The sequence below is a fragment of the Solea solea genome, chromosome 17, assembly GCF_958295425.1.
Source record: "Solea solea chromosome 17, fSolSol10.1, whole genome shotgun sequence".
In the NCBI taxonomy this organism is placed as follows: Eukaryota; Metazoa; Chordata; class Actinopteri; order Pleuronectiformes; family Soleidae; genus Solea; species Solea solea.
In genome coordinates this window covers 22,510,746-22,527,058 of record NC_081150.1, presented here as the reverse complement: position 1 = coordinate 22,527,058, position 16,313 = coordinate 22,510,746, and the positions used below count along the sequence as shown (strand labels likewise).

Genomic DNA, 16,313 nt, shown 5'->3' with positions numbered 1-16,313 from the left:
CTCTGCTGGACCTGGACCTGGACCCAGCTGTGTGTCCATGAAGAGTGACCGGTCCATGAATGAACCTGTGAACTTCAAACAAGAACAGAGGTCAGATGATGGAGGGTGGAGGTCTTCACAGGTCAACAACTCAAATGATCCACCATGTAGCACCACAGACACCTAATATTTGAAAATTCAGACCCAGAACCAATCAGACCCAAGACATTCTGGACCCAATTCCCAAACAGACCCGTCCCCATTTAATCTCAGATCTGGACCCATGAAAAAATAAGAAGTGTTGAATAATTGTGGAACAGTCCTGGCTCACATGCTTGGGTTTGGGTAAAGTTATCTAACTGAAGATGTGGAAGTCTTAAATGTGTTAATCAGTGTAGTGTTTGACACCATCTGGGTCACACTCAACCATTTCTGACACAAACCTGTTTTCCTTGTGTCTCCTGATACTGTAGATCATTAATGAGATCAATCACAGCAGATGTTGTATTTACATGTCATGTCCTGTGTTTGTAGGAGGATCCATCAACAGGGACCAGACTCTGCCGGACCTGGACCCAGCTGTGTGTCCATGAAGAGTGACCAGTCTATAGATTGTTATATTGACTTCAAGGATGGACAAAAACATGGTGAACTGATGTAAGAATTTCACACATAGTAACACACACTTACATGATCCTCCACCAGGGGGAGCCTGTCTAGTCCAAAACATGTTGATTCCAGAAAAACACTCTTCTTCTCTTTAGTGGACCAATGTTGTTTTTCTGTCTCCACTAAACGTCTTCAGCCTGTCCTCGTCTCTGAAAATTCCAGCAGTAAATCTAGTCAGAGTCCGTGATTGGTCAGGGACTCAACGACAAGCCTCTCTGATTGTGTCTTTGAGACTTCACACATAACAAACACTAGAGACTGTCCTTCAGGGACTTTTGTCTTCAACCTGTCAAATTCATGTCATGTGAACTTGGCTGAAGAAGAATCGTAGGTGCAGCACATTGAAAACCTTGTAGAAACAAATGATTGTTTAGTAAATGACACTGAATCTTTTCTCCTCAGAGTTGATCAGCAGAGGACAGAGGTTCTCAGTGGTCAGTCTGTCCAGCAGCATGGAGCAGACCTGGACTCCATTTTTAAGGTGTGTAAATGTACAAACATGACACTACTGTTAATACTGAAGCAGAGTCCTGGTCCTGACAGTCTGGATGTTGCTCTGTGGACCTGCAGGACTTCACTCTGTCACTGATGAGCTGAAGTTAAACTTCACATGTTCTGTTCCAGCTGCTGGAGGAGAACATCATCTGCTTTGTGAAGAACGAGCTGAAGAAGATCCACAAGGTTCTGGATACAAATCACACAGAAGTCTCAGAGAGTCAGAGGGAGGATGAGGAGCAGAGGAGTAGCAGAGAGGCCTTTCTGAAGATCACAGACGACTTCTTAAGGAGGATGAAGCAGGAGAAGCTAGCTGACAGTAAGAGGACTTTTAATGTGAACGGAAGAACATCTTATTTTCTCAATGATCCACTCACTGATTTATTTTCTTGTGTTCTGTCAGAAATCAGAGCTCCAGCTTGTCGACGTGAACTCAAATCAAACCTAAAGAAGAAGTTCCAGTGTTTGTTTGAGGGTGTGGCTAAAGCAGGAAACCCCACCCTTCTGAATGAGATCTTCACAGAGCTCTACATCACAGAGGGAGGGACTGGAGAGGTCAATGAAGAACATGAGGTCAGACAGATTGAAAGAGCTTCCTGGAAACCAGACAGACCAGAAACATCCATCAGACAAGAAGACATCTTCAAAGCCTCAGCTGGAAGAGACGGACCAATCAGAAGAGTGATGACAAAGGGCGTGGCTGGCATTGGGAAAACAGTGTTCACACAGAAGTTCACTCTGGACTGGGCTGAAGACAAAAGCAACCAGGACATACAGTTCATGTTTCCCTTCACCTTCAGAGAGCTGAATGTGCTGAAAGAGAAGAAGTTCAGTTTGGTGGAACTCATCCATCAATTCTTCACTGAAACCAAAGAAGCAGGCATCTGCAGGTTTGAAGACTTTAAGGTGGTCTTCATCTTTGATGGTCTGGACGAGTGTCGACTTCCTCTGGACTTCCACAACACTGAGATCCTGACTGACGTCACAGCGTCCACCTCAGTGGACGTGCTGCTGACAAACCTCATCAGGGGGAAACTGCTTCCCTCTGCTCGCCTCTGGATAACCACACGACCTGCAGCAGCCAGTCAGATCCCTCCTGACTGTGTGGACATGGTGACAGAGGTCAGAGGGTTCACGGACCCACAGAAGGAGGACTACTTCAGGAAGAGGTTCAGAGATGAGGAGCAGGCCAGGAGGATCATCTTCCACATCCAGACATCACAAAGCCTCCACATCATGTGCCACATCCCGGTCTTCTGCTGGATCACTGCAAAGGTTCTGGAAAACATGCTGAAAACCAGAGATGGAGGAGAACTGCCCAAGACCCTGACTGAGATGTACATCCACTTCCTGGTGGTTCAGTCCAAAGTGAAGAAGGTCAAATATGATGGAGGAGCTGAGACAGATCCACACTGGACTCCAGAGAACAGGAAGATGATTGAGTCTCTGGGGAAACTGGCTTTTGAGCAGCTGCAGAAAGGAAACCTGATCTTCTATGAATCAGACCTGACAGAGTGTGGCATCGATATCACAGCAGCTTCAGTTTACTCAGGAGTCTTTACTCAGATCTTTAAAGAGGAGAGAGGCCTGTACCAGGACAAGGTCTTCTGCTTTGTCCATCTGAGTGTTCAGGAGTTTCTGGCTGCTCTTCATGTTCATCTGACCTTCATCACCTCTGGAACAAATCTGTTGTCAAAACCAACAATTAGCCAGTTGACCAGACTGTTTAGAAAAAAACCTGAACTGAATCATCTGCACCAGAGTGCTGTGGACGAGGCCTTACTGAGTCCAAATGGACACCTGGACTTGTCCCTCCGTTTCCTCCTGGGTCTTTCACTGGAGACCAATCAGAAGTTCTTAAGAGGTCTACTGACACAAACAGGAAGTGGTTCACAGACCAATCAGGAAACAGTTGAGTACATCAAGAAGAAGATCAGTACGAATCTGTCAGCAGAGAGAAGCATCAACCTGTTCCACTGTCTGAATGAACTGAACCATCGTTCTCTTGTGGGGGAGATCCAATGGTTCCTGAGATCAGGACGCCTGTCCACAGAGACACTGTCTCCTGCTCAGTGGTCAGCTCTGGTCTTCATCTTACTGTCATCAGGAAAAGATCTGGAAGAGTTTGACCTGAAGAAATACTCTGCTTCAGAGGAGGCTCTTCTGAAGCTGCTGCCGGTGGTCAAAGCCTCGAACAAAGCTCTGTACGTGGATCAGTATATAAATATTAATAAGACATATTCTATAGAGCACAAGACAAACATGTTTAACCTTTTGTTCATCACTGTTTTCTACCTCAGACTGAGTGGCTGTAAACTCTCAGAGAGAAGCTGTGAAGCTCTGTCCTCAGTCCTCAGCTCTGGGTCCTCTCGTCTGAGACACGTGGACCTGAGTAACAATGACTTGCAGGATCAAGGAGTGAAGCTGCTGTGTGATGGACTGAAGAGTCCTCACTGTTCTCTGGAGACTCTCAGGTCAGAACTCTGACTCAGACTCTTTGCTTCTTTAGGTTCTTGTTGATTAAGATGTTTTTTCTGAATCACTGAGTTCATCATATATTCTTAACTCCAGTCTGTCAGGTTGTCTGGTCACAGAGGAAGGATGTTCTTCTCTGACCTCAGCTCTGAACTCCAACCCCTCCCATCTGAGAGAACTGGACCTGAGCTACAATCATCCAGGAGACTCAGCAGAGAAGCTGCTGTCTGCTGGACTGAAGAGTCCTCACTGGAGACTGGACACTCTCAGGTATTCTCCTCTTCCTCCTCCTCCTTCCTCTTCATGTTCATCAGCAGTATTCAAACTTGTCAGCAGGTTCAGGTTGAAGATGTCCTGTTATTATGTTTTCCTCTGTCAGTGAGTATAACCAAACATTAGTGACACTTTTTAAACACCTCGTGAGAACGAGTGAATGTCGGGCTGTTTTGAATATGGTTAGTTAGGAAATATAGATGTCTCTTGTTTGACTAAATGGTGATATTGTCCAATTTAAAGATCATGGGACAGTATGGTATATCCGGACCCAACTTGTTTTTCAAGTTGTTGCATTATGGAAACAGGAGAAAGGCGGGGGTCGAAACATGTGATGCCTGCAAATAAGAATGCTAGAAAATCTATATAAGGTTAGTTTTGCTTTTCTGAGGCAGAATTGTTCGGAGATTCGGCAAGAACACATTCTCCCGAGCTGCTGCAGAGCTTGGTTCTGACGCCTGACTTGTGACTAAATAAAATCCCTTTGTTCGGTACAAGTCCTGTGTCAGTGGGGTCTTTTCCTGCATCATCAACTCATCACCTATCGTTCATAAGAAGAAGGAAGCCTGACAAAAACGACATTACATTTGGGCGGAGCATAGCAGCAGATAATAGAAATATAAATCTGAAATAAATATTTTTCTTTGTCCCGGAACAAAGTTTTAACATCATTTGAGGCGAGAAATGAGTCATTTAGAAATCAAACATGTGGTTTGTGTATGAAGATATGACGTATTTATAGTTTGGCAGCGACGTTTGTCGGAGGTGATAAGCTCCGCCTCTGCGGACGCTCGGCGCTCACTGTGCCCGGCACAGAGCAGCGTGACCTCGGCCTGTCCTGATGAAATGATCCGCTGGCTCAGACGTCGCTGTCATTAGATGCTCGGTGTGATCCATAGATTTGTTGTTGACGTGTTATTTTGTTTTTAATGGAAACGTTTTGACCTGACAGTTTAAAAGTTTGTATATTGTTAATGTTTTTTTTTATTTTAACTTTGAATGTTAGATTTATATTAAAGTCGCACGGTCATTGTATCTGTATTTAAATATAATATGTAAATATTAGATATGTAGAGTAGTATATATTTGTACGTCATATATATATATATACTACTCTACAATGCTTTAATATATCTATTTTCCACATTGTATAATTTGTATTGTATATTTTAATAGAAATAAATTAATAAATGAAGTTAAACATTTAAAATGTAAAAATAATAACATATATGCATTTATTAAAAGTATTTCATATGTTAATTTATCAACACTGTAGGTGGCGCTAATGAGGCTGCAGCACTGCAGCACTTCAGCAGAACTACAGCAGAACAATACATACATACTTGCTTACTTGAGTATTGAGAAACAGCCACCGTCTTCTCTTTGAAACACACCTGTCCTTGTAGTTCATCATTGTGTCCACCAGAGTGCGTCATTAAGACAACAGTTTGGACTCATGTTGGACAGAAACTCATTCAGACTGTTTCTTCCTCCAGGATGGACCATGCTGGAGAGCAGAGGTTAAAACCTGGTCCCAGGAAGTGTAAGTATGGATTTACAGGAAATAACAACATATCAGCTGATCATCAATAAACTGCAGCTGTGTCTCGTTGTCTTCATCAGATTCATGTGAACTGGAACTGGACACAAACACAATGAGCAGAGAACTCAAACTGTCTGACGACAACAGGAAAGTGACCGGTGTGAGAGAAGATCAGTCGTATCCTGATCATCCAGACAGATTTGAGTTCTTTCATCAGCTGCTGTGTAGACCTGGTCTGACTGGTCGCTGTTACTGGGAGGTCGAGTGGAGAGGAGATGTTAATATATCACTGAGTTACAGAGGAATCAAGAGGAAAGGCAACAGTTCTGACTGTTGGTTTGGATGTAATGATCAGTCCTGGAGTCTGAGCTGCTCTGATGTTCATCGTAACTCTGTCTTTCACTGTGGGACACAAACATCCATCATGTCCTCTGTCTCTCACAGAGTATCAGTGTATGTGGACTGTCCTGCTGGGACTCTGTCCTTCTACAGCGTCTCCTCTGACTCACTGATCCACCTCCACACCTTCAGGACCACATTCACTGAACCGGTTTATCCTGGGTTCTGGGTCTGGCCTGGTTCCTCAGTGTCTCTGTGTCCTCTGTAGGACATGAAGAGACAGCAGCTTCAGTGGTGGACGAGGTCAAAGCTCGTCTCAGTCATTCTTTGTTGAAACCATCAATAAATAAAGACTTAAAAAATCAACATGTCTGTCATTAACTGAGCCGCCGTCCTGCGCTGTGAGCGCCCCCTGCTGCTGAGAACCAGCCTGAAACACACAGGTTCACACACACTGAGATAAAAATAACAAAAAGTGAATGTTTGAAAGTGAAATTAAAAGATACAGAAAGTAAAATCAGTTAAAAATGAATAAATGCTTTATATAAAATAAAAAGAAAGAAGTCAAAATAATATAAAATAAAATTCAAGGTTTTCAATCAAATAGAAAACAAAGTAAATAAAGATGTTAAGAGTTTGACTCTTTGTCTGAAGAACATCATCTTCTCACTGACGAGCCTTTCTGTCCCAGCATGCACTGCTTCTCCTCCTCCTCCTCTTCATGCTGCCTGACAACAGCGCCCCCTGCTGTGTGTGAGCAGAACAACACTCAGAGTTACGCACACACACACACACACATGGAAAATGAAACACACATGAGCAGATTATGCCATGAATGAGGAAGTGTGGTTTCTGCTGTGATGCAGGTGAAACTGAGTGTGCGTGACCTCAGGATGACCTCTGTCCTCCTGCTGCTCTGTGAACGACAGCGAAGAACGTGTCCACAGTGACAGGAAACTCATGACACTCAGAGGGTTTTTGCACTTTCCAAACATCATCAGTGTCTGTGGTTTCTGTTTCTGTGGCTTAATGAAGAATGACATTTTCAACATCAATAAAAACCACATCATATCACTTTAATCTACTTTGTTGTGTTGATGACGAGGTACTGACACCTAATACAATCTATGTCAGATTAAGTCTACGCTCTTTTAGGTCATAGATTAACAGCTCCATCCACTCACTCTCCCACACCAAAGCCCATAGAGAAAACCAGTGATTTTAGCTGCGGGGACACAGGAGCTGCTGGTCCTCTGCTGCCTCGTGTGGTCACTTTGTGTCACTGACGTCAATCTGAACAAAGGATTTCAAACACTGAAGTGACAAAATAAGACATTTGAACTTAGTGATGGAGGCAGCAGTGTGTGTGTGTGTGTGTGTTTGCTGCAGGGAAACGTTTCAACTTGATTGTGTGTTGTTTGACGCGCGTCAGTATGTTAATTACACCTCAGACCCTGAGATCACACATTCCTGTCAGAAGTGTGTTGACATTATATCTGTTTATCTTATCATTACACGAGTTTGAGCTCAATTAAAGGTCTATTTAAATTTCTACTTTTTCTGACTGAAAACTGAAGTTTGTAAACCACTCACTCTCTGCACCAAACTCCAGAGAGAAATGAGTCATTTGACATGACAGCACACAGGAGTCGTTGATCCACTGCTGCCTCCTTCACTGAGTTCATATGTGGTATGATAGGACCTCGGTGTATGAAAACCACAGTGACACAAAGTGACCACACGAGGCAGCAGAGAAGCATTTAAAATGGTGGCTCCAGAAAGCAAATCTTTACTCAAGTTCAATTCAATTCAGTTTTATTTGTACTGCGCCAAATCATAACATCCATTATCTCAAGGCTCTGTACAAAGACATCATGGAGAAATCTGTGACAGAACCAGACTCACAGACGTGCAGCAGCTGCCTCGACCGGTTGGGGTGAAAGAGGAGAGGAGGGGGAGAGACAAGGGGGGAGAGGTAGAGACCAGGAGCAGATACACAACAACTGTATCACGTTCTAAGTTTATACAGGACACTTAGAGTCAGAGATGTGTGATGATGACATGTTCATAGGACTATGATGTCATTTATAGAAGCAGCAGCAGAGACTGTTGATACAAGTTATACTGATAAGCACTTTTAATGATGGCATCATTATAATAATGCTGATGATCTATTCACACCATATTCATATATATTCATATTCACACCCTGAGTGTGAGAGAGTGCAGTCCAGGTCTACAGCAGCATAACCAAGAGCTGCTCCAGGTTTATCAAAAAGGAAATATTCCTCTATTTAAATATTCATATTTCATTGCTCTTATGACTTCTCATGTGTGACATGTCAGGTGTCAGCCTCGTTTCACAGCTGTTATATTTAGTGTTAGTCCAGTTTAGTTCTCGTTATTTTAATCACAGAACAGGAAGTGCTGCAGGAAACGGCTTGAATTAAAAAACAGAAGAAGAAAAGAAAAGTGGCAGCAGTGACCTGTTCTAACGGAAGCATTTTTAATCTGGTCCAAGGATGAGGATGAGGATTAGACGTGAGTCATGGCGTCCGTGTGGGCGCCAGAGGAAATGAAAGACACTTATTGTGGAAGAAAGTATTTAAAAAAACAAAAAACGCAACATCCAAGACAAGAATGTTTTTTTTTTGCATGAAATAACTCAAAAAAAGTTACTTGAGAAAGTTTCTGTATGTTGTTATTAACCGTTTAGGTCGGTATAATACATGATGTGTTTGTTTGTGTTTCCATTAGCAACAGTACCAAAATTACCACCAGCCCCAAGTTTGTCCAACAGTGAGATAAAGACGTGAAAATGTTCTGGAGATATCGTAGACTAAAACTGACGTAGTTTTTATCAGGTTTTCACACAGGAAACTGAAGTTTGTAAACCACACACACACACACACACACACACACACACACACACACACACAAACACAGCCAAAAAGAAGTGTGAGCCATTCCAGCAACCACTGGTAAATGAACTGTTATTTCACTCAGTCAATTGCAGCCTACCTCCTTTAGTCGTTTCTCGTTTATTTCATTGTAGTGAAATACTTTTTGCTTCGAACATTTTCGGCAGCCTGAAATTATGCAAAAAAAAAGGGAAAGTAGAAGAAAGAAGAAGAAATTTAGAAAATGACTTTGACATCCCACAGGTGAATACAGCTGCATTTTTACTGTCAAGATTCCCACTTTTGGGATATTCACAGGGGTTAGTACAACCGAAGCAATGGCTGAGCTTCGCCCTGGGTGAACCACCTTATCTCACCTGTTCACCGTTCTTTGATTTTTTGTGTGGATAGTACCTGGCACACCTTGGTCAAGGTTCCAAGCTGAGCTGGTACTAAAAGGTGGTGTGACATTACTGCAAACCAGCGATTAGTCACACAACAGTTGATGTCCTGCATAAAGCCTTGACCACGCTGTGGTCAATTGACAATAGACTTGTCAAGAACAAAGCTTCATATGTTATGTGTAGCGTAGCTTTTTATGTGTGTAGTGTTTTGTCAATGTTGCAGTAAATGTACAGTGTAGCTTAGAGTTTGTCAATAAATAAAGGCTGCAGCTTCTCAAGACCAAAGTAAAGCTTGTTTCCCAACTTCATTGCTCTGACAATCACCTCTGCCTACATCAAGGGGATACTATTCAAAGTACTAGCTACAGTGGAAAAGGAAGTAGAGGACCCACAAGTGAATAGATTAGAGTTGAGCTGTACAATGTTGATGCAGATAGGAAGAGATAAGTGTCCATCTTGTCCTATATGTATCCAAATTAGTTTTTGTTTTATCTCATGAGTAATTTCTCTTATACATGTAGACAATCTATTATGTTTTTAACCTTACTGATAATAAGAGGGATTGGGTTTGCATCGCTCTTTACATGTGTCTGGTTCATTGTGTCAACATGCACACAAACCAATATTATCATGCTGCTATCAAGGATTGCATTGCACATTTAATTTGATGAGAAGGCTGTACCACAAAAACAAAAAAAATACCTGTCTTCCTCTTTTTCTTCCCTTCACCTTTTGCACTGGTCAGGGAGATATTAGGAGTTTGAGAGGGGAAGCACTGTGCCGACACACCTGTGACAAAGGGGGGCAGAGAGAGGGGATGCCATGCAGCTAAGGCCATATTTTAAGTAATGTGTCTGTGCTGGTTGTACATATATATATATTGTTATTATTAATGCTTGCTAATACTCACCTTCAGTCATGGTATTTTGAGAAGGAGGTGCTGAGGCGGTGCTTTGAGGCTGAACAGGGATGAGGGTTAGGGTGTAAGTCTCCTCCTCTTAGTCCATTTGGGGATGAGAAGTAGATGGGAGAAAGGTGGAAGGATCTGGAGGATGAGGCGGAGAAGAGGGTTGGGAGGGAGAGGTGGTAAACTGTGGAGTTGGAGATGGGCTGGGAGCTTCTGGCAATTGCATCTTTTTAGAATCTGAAATCATATATACATATAAATATAAATATTACTCATAATGACAGCACATCCCAAAGCATAAATCCTAATAACAGATGTTTGCCTTACTTTTAACAATGTACTCTGTACTCAATGTACAATGCCCTGCTCATCTTTTCTAAAAAGGGTTTTACAGGCCCGTCCCCTCCAGGGCACATGTAGGTGATCATTTCTGCATTTATCGTGTTCACCCCCTTCTTTTTCTTCCCAATGAACAACATTGGGTTGTAGCCAAAGGCAGCAAGCTCGCTCACCTGAAAGATACACAATAAATAACACAAAATGTTAACATTGCATTGATATTACACACTGACATGTTACAATTTTTCACTTCATTTCAGAAAGTCATGTGTGCACCAGTGTTGGCTAATGTCTATAATCTTTTTCAAGGGTTTCTTGAAAATGTTCTATTAATGACTGAATGGGCATCTTGATGCTCAGTGGAATGAAGATTAATATAGGTCAGCGGGTGTGGTAATTAATAAATATTCACCCAGGTTGTCACATCACTGGTCTCATAGCTCTGAAATAATTGAGATAATCAGTTAAACCAGATAGAAACAGCTCAACAAATAGAAATCTTCATCTCAGGAAATGTCTGGATGGTTCAGAGAGTCACAACATCGACACACCTCACCATGAATCTGCAGCTAATGACAAATAAAGTATGATTTTCCCTTAAATACTCAATATAATAATAGAATTTGAAATAAAGAGGAGAGTTTTATTTGGAATTCTAATGTATCCCACCTCATACATGGTCACATAGTTTAGTAATTAATGATATACAAATGTGTTTGCACTGCACTGATCATAGTATTTCACCATGATTCCTCTGAGGACTGGAGTTTGAGGGTATGTGTGACTCGTAAAGCAAACTGTTACTGACACCCTATTTAACTTACTGCTTTTTACAATTTATTTCGTCTGTGTTCCAAAATAATCTGTTAATCTGAGACCCAACTCTGCATATACAAAGTATATTCTTTTACAGTTTACATTTTAGGTACATATTCCAAAAATTCACTGTGTTTCTTACCTGCCTTCTACTGAAGTACCTACAGTATAATTACCCGCGTTACCATTTACCGCGAACGAGACGCAGTGAATGACGTCACTTCCTGTCGCTTGCACGTTCAATCATAAAGTTTTTAAGGGAAGATAATTTAAAAACATGTATATATATTTAAATTAAAAAAGAAATCAGAAAATAAAACATAAAGTGAAGTGTAATTACTAATTCGACTGCACTAAATGTTTAATATATTTATTAGACATATCTTTTTGCAACCCTATTCTCAACATAACTTTGCAAACCTGAAGAAATACAAATATGGTGCTAGTTTTTATCAAGCTGCATGGCACGTCACACGGAAATTGTAGTATTTTTTAAATGGTACATTAAATAAAGTTCTATATATTTAATTAACAGTATACTGATAGATTTAAAGGGGTTAGAAACACATTTATGTGATCAGATTTTAAATATCCAATTGTTAAATTGGTGAAAATTCATTTTGATCATACTTGACAGTGCCCCCACTTGGTGACTAAATGTATATGAATATAGTCACATAGCTGAATTCAATAACTTTCTAAAACAGTTGGTCCCATGTATGAAGCCTCTTCTGTTGCTGAATGACAAGCATTCCAATATGCACTGAGGTCAAGGTTCAGAGGTCAATATTTCACAGCAGGATCCACTTATGATCTTCACACTGACATATGTTACTCACCAGAACAAGGCCTTTTCAAAAATGTCTTTAATGTTGTTAAAGACAAGGATAAAGTTGAATTCTCACCTCTGTTTGGTGCCAGCCTCTTTCAGGTGAAATTTATGAGACCATTTGAGACTCCAGCCTGAATGAACACGAGGATTTTTTGCTTATATGTTTGGTAAAAAAAAATATCTTGAAGGTATGTTTTTTCTAATCACATTCATAATTTGGGGTATGGGCTAGTGTAGACCTTATTTTACCCATAGGCAGATTATGAGACAATGGTCCCCTCGCCAGAGACATGCCAACATCCCATACCCCCAAAAGGCACTCATTTGGCCCATGTTGCCTAACACTAAAACATATTTAATGGAGAATACAGTCAGGTTATGCAACATAAAAAAGAATAATCTATGCACCAATACATATATGCATATTTATTTTTTGGTCATAATCATAATTATAGTCATTTTAATCTACCGGGTGCTTGCATATGTCTCTGTGTCAATGTGTCACTAGTGATGGAATGTAATTCAGTGCTTTTACTCAAGTACTGTAATTAAGTACAAATTTGAGATACTTTTACCTTTTTCTTTTTTTCTTTACATGTTACATACATGTTTTACACCAATACACTTTAGATGAATTGTAGTTTTAACTCCACTACAATTATTTGTCTGCTATATTTACTGGTATTTGCTACTTGATTAAGCCTACATAAACATTGATGTACACGTATGTCTATCTGGTTGATGATGTAAGATGAAAGCGTGGGCTAGTTCATCTGATATCCAGTAAATCACTATGAAATGTGGTCTGCTAAATCATTCAACCTGTGTAAAGTTGGATGTACTTACTATATAATTGCATTAAAACACTGTTCCTGTAATTGAAAACGTGTTGCTTATAATCTCATGTCACTGGTCCTTCCTCTGAATCTCTTGCCATATAGTGAATTCATCTACAATGAAAACATGTGGGAATTGCACAGATAAAATAAGTCAAACCGGAAACAGCACTAACATCCAAGGACTCAATCAGAAATGTAGCTTTATTGTCATTTTGTTTAATTATACATTAATGAAGAATTATTAATTAAACAGTAAAGATCAACACAATCCCCTGAAAAGATACTAAGGCGAACATGAATTAACGTTAAGAAAGTAAAGGACAGTGGTTTGTGTTGTAAACCAGGAACTTTCCACAAACCAGTACAACAATCAAACCTTGTATAAGTGATTCAACATTTCACACAAGCAACCACAAAAAAAAATACAACTGTTAATCCTGACAATGAGCACATAGGTGAGTCACTTTTTAAAGCCACATGCTGTGTGTGCACTGTGATCATGAGCACCCCATCATCCTCTTTTACACTGCATCAGACTCTGAATCTTCAGAGCTAACGTCTACCTCATCCGAACTGTCCATTATGTCATCCGCTGATGACAGCACATGCAGGTAGTGTTGTCTTGCATGCCGCTGCAGCTCTCTCATTTCCCACTGCCTTCGGAGGATGAGGCAGGTGTGACCCTTCCATGCTTTCTCTGTAAGATGTCCTTAAGAACGGATAAAATATGTCACTATCCAAGTCTTTCACAGTTTAAACATAACTTTGCAAAAATTCAAAATTCAAAAAAAAAAACTCTGCATGGTGTCTTCGCTCTGATGCTGAGACAACTCAGAAAAGACCCTGGCATGGGCTTTGAGAGACTCCCAGTGCTGTTTCATTTCTTTGACAAGAATCTTCTTCTCCTCACCCATCACCCTATCGAAGACTTCTTTCTTCATGCTAAAATCAGCAGAACCTTTAATACATCAATATAAAACATTCAGACCACTGTTTATAGCATGTAGCTACAGAGATCTTTTCTTTCATACGCATGCATACTTTGTCAAAATGAAAATATGTCCATTGGAACACCTAAAAGTAAGAATGCTAGTGATGTAATGTGTATTCACTAAAGTACTGTGCTTAAGTATAAATTTGAGATACTTTGCTTTTTATGCTACTTTCTTCTTCTACTGCACTACATCTCAGAGGAAAATATTTTACCTTTTACTTCACTACAATTATTGGACAACTTCAACTTTTAATGCTTTAAGTATAATTTACTGATTTCACTGAAAAAAAAATATTTGACTTGTGATCAGAGTATTTTTGCAGTGTAGTATCAGTATTTTTTACTTTGTAAATAGACTTTTAATAGCTTTTAAGTAAAGGATATGATCATTCTTTCACCACTAAAGAATATGCACAGTACATGAATACATGCATACCACTAATTTGCCATGGCCAGGGATGTTCTGTGTCCAGAATGCTATCCATGCACACCGCTTGCTCGGATGGAACGAGACTGTTGTACTATGCTACCATTGCCTTTAAAGTCATCTTCTGTTGCCTTATTTTACTGCGAATTCGATGTCGACCTTTGTTGCTGTCTGACAAACAAAGAACAAAGATAAACCCACATTATATATTTTAAATACACTAAGTCCATGATCTTGTTTAAGTTGCAGCTGCACAACAGAAGGACATTTCATTTGCCAAACACATTTGATCATAATAGATGTACTTATAATAACAAAACGCAACACGGTAAGTCGCTCCAGCGTTGGTATCAACTCAATCCAGTGCACTGAATGCATATATAGAATATACACTATATATTCTAACTCAATTTATTTTGGAGAAGTCCAATGCATTAAACATTTGTTTTTTGAACTGGATGAACATTGTAATTGTGAAGTGAGTTTGGAGACATTTCAGACTGTGATCTGAAAAGGCCTACAATGTTAACATACCATTTTTCCGATATAGGAGTTGAGCTCTCATCTTGATGCTGGTTGTGAGGGCCTCAATCTTCTTACACAAAGCTTGTGGTGAGCCTGGATGGTCAGTTTCTCCTGACAAAATTGATTCCAGGTTGCTTCAACTTCAACTCAATTCAATTTTATTTGTATAACATATTTGCATCACAAATGTTTCTCCATGTCAGATAATGTTTCACATTCTTACCCTCTGCCCATTGTTTGACTTCTAGCACAAAGTCTTCCACAGTTTGGTCATCCAGTTGATGCTGGGCTTTCAGGGTTTCCAGGTCCACCATCTGGATATTCAGAGCTTTAGATGTCTAAAGTACAGTGATAAATACATTGACATTTGACATTTGTGCTGGTTCCATTTTAAGGCAAGAAGTGTCAGCATGTCATTGCGTCCTGCAAGTACAAAGAGATCAGACACAGACAGAGTTCTGTAAAAATTCACTTGTAATAATATAAATGTATTTTATTCTATATACATAATTCATATTATTCTTGAATTTCCTTCGGGATCAATAAAGTATCTATCTATCTATCTATCTACAATTATATAGCACCTGCTTTTGACATATGCTTTGTTGTGACAGCGATCCTGGAAAGGAAAGCATTCCATTGCTCTACTTCCTCCCCTAGTGTTTTACCAGCACCTTCTTGGTTTGTCCCACTCCATCTCACCTGGGGAGAGGGACCCAAACAGAAAAATTTAAGGGAAATTAGTACACCAAAGTAATGCCCAGTCACTTTTCATTTAATTAAAACCTAATCAAAAATCTGTCAACCTTCCACCAGATTTAAACCTCACGAGTAAGCTTGCTTACAAACATACATACACAGACAGGTGCCAAATAATATCCTCGACAAAAGAAGTTATATCCAATAAAGGCTGTTCAAATTAACAACAATAACTATAATAATACAATTGTAAAATAATCTGTTAAGTGATAGTTAAACATTAGACATTGATATGAATCATTTATGGGATTGCAAGTCATTTGAGAAGGGTTATAATGTATTATAATTATAATGTACTGCATTATACCAACCTCTCATTTGAAGTAATGCGCTTTAGCATGTACAACCGACAGGAAGGGCCTCATATTCTGAAGGTGCTGGAGCTCAGAACAGTTGGTGCTTATCTTTTGCAGTTATGGCCAATATTTGCACACAACATCCATACAAAAAAAGTCTCTCTGGCAGCTGACCACTCCCCACCACAATTACTCCTTCCAGTAACCTACATTGTAGAAAATCATAATTGACAAATAATCTCATCAACAGTCATTATAGGGAACGAACAATTACACATTTCTTTCAGGGGACAAAGTACAGATTAGTGTTAGCAGATTAACAACAATTAGGAATACAGGTAGATATCACAATACATGAGAGTACTGACAGACTATGTATTATAATATTATATTGACATAGAAATGCAAGTCTGCTGTTACATGTTTAGTTTTGCTGTGGATGTGATCCACAAATCTGGTCACATCTTCATCTTTTGCAATGAAGACACCGTCAAAGATGGCC

The 16,313-nt window shown here is 40.0% G+C and overlaps 1 pseudogene; it reads left to right on the top strand.

The window, feature by feature from the left end:
* Positions 1–1,003: 1,003 nt before the first annotated feature.
* On the top strand, positions 1,004–6,139 carry LOC131443509 (NLR family CARD domain-containing protein 3-like; annotated as a pseudogene).
* The last annotated feature ends 10,174 nt before the right edge of the window (positions 6,140–16,313 follow it).